The following is a 1,905-nucleotide window of genomic DNA, read 5'->3' as shown; positions in this document are numbered from 1 at the left end:
TATATGAAATTACTTTCATTGCTACCTCCTAACTGTTATTTTGCTTCTGTTATGAATTGTAATGTTAATATCTGATATGCAGGATGGTCTTAGGTGACCCTTATGAAAATATCATTTGACCCCAATAAGGGTCACAATCCACAGGTTGAGAAAGAGTGAATTAAATGATGATCACTTTACAGACGTCAGGCAGAATCCGACCTTACACCAAATGACTAGAAATATCTACCGCATCAAGGGAACAAAAGCCCACAGGAAGTTTAAGAAGCTATATTATAGGAGGTATTTATTTTACCTAATGAAATTCTTTAAGAAAACACATGTTGAAAATACATTTCACTTTATTCCCTAAAAGTACACAATTAAATACTCTAATAATTGAGATTCAGATTCATGACAATTTCTCAAGGTTATGGCTTCATGCTTTTGATAGGTTGGTTACTTTCCCTGCTGCTGTGATAAAATTACAAAAGCAGCTAATGGGAGAGAAGGCTTATTTGAGGTCATAGTTGGAGCTTGCCATCCTTCATGTCAGGAAAAAACAGGAGCAGCAGGTGGAGGCAGCAGCAAGTTATGAAGGCTAGAGTTTAACTCTCTTTCTCCTTTTCATTCAGTGCAGAACCCAAGCCACAGGATGAGACCTGCCACATTTAAGGTGGGTTTTCACTCACAGGCATGCCCTGGATTAGCAGTCGACATAATCCTTCACATATATGTGTCCAGAGGTATTTCCCAGGTGCTTCTAGATTCTGTCAAGTTAACTGTTTTGGGGTGTATTTTACTCTCTGCTCTTTTGGCTCTACACTCTTTGGGGGGCCCTCCACCCAGCTCTACCCATATTTATTCTTGCTTATGAATGCCAGGTCTTAACTTTATTTGTTTCTAGCCAGTTTTTCTCAACCTAAATTATCCCATCTATCTTTTGTCTCTTAGCTTTTATCTTTCTCTATTCTATATACGTTTCTTTCCTTCTTACTCCATGGTTGACTATGTAGCTGGGTAACTGGCTCCTGGTATCCTCTCTATCTTCTTCAGCACTCCTGAATCTTCTCTTCCCAAATTTCTTCTTGTATTTATTCTCTCTGCCTGCCAACCAGACCTATCCCTTCTCCTGCCTAGCTATTGTCGGTTCCCTTCTTTATTAGACCACTCGGGTGTTTTCGACAAGCAAAGTAACACAGCTTCACAGAGTTAAACAAATGCAACATAAAAGAATGCAACACATCTTTGCATCATTAAAAAAATGTTCCACAGCTTAAACAAATGTAACACATCTTCAATTAATATTCTACCACTGTCAATATCAACTATCACATATTGTAAGACTTTTTTTGTAATGTGAGGAATTATCCAGGCAAAATTTGATCTAAAAATCCAATTGTGTGTCACAACGTAGAAGATCTCTATTTGTCCATGTAGTTTGGACTGAGGCTTTTCTTATTACCTCAACTTTTCCTTGTTACTGTGGTTTCTGTCTCAAATCAAACAAATCAAAGATTGGAGACTAGCATGCTTGCCTTCAATAGAACCAATCAGCTGAACATTGACAGCATAAAATATGTGTTTCTTTTATTAATATTTTTATTTTATAATAAATTTAATTTTATATATCAACCACAGATTCCTCTGTCCTCCCTCCTCCCATGCCCCCAGCCTTCCTCCCCAATCCACCCCCCAATTGCCATTTCCTCTAAGGCAAGGTCTCCCCTGGGGAGTCAGCCCAGCCTGGTAGATTCAGTTGAGGCAGGTCCAGTACCCTCCTCCCTGCACCAAGGCTGTGAAAAGTGTCTCAACATAGGCCCTAGGTTCCAAAAATCCAGCTCATGCACCAAGGACAGGTCCTGGTTCCACTGCCTGGAGGCCTCCTAAACAGTTCAAGCTCATCAACTGTATCACTTATCCAGA

Source organism: Onychomys torridus, chromosome 3, assembly GCF_903995425.1.
Source record: "Onychomys torridus chromosome 3, mOncTor1.1, whole genome shotgun sequence".
Taxonomy (NCBI): Eukaryota; Metazoa; Chordata; class Mammalia; order Rodentia; family Cricetidae; genus Onychomys; species Onychomys torridus.
This window is presented reverse-complemented; position numbering follows the sequence as displayed.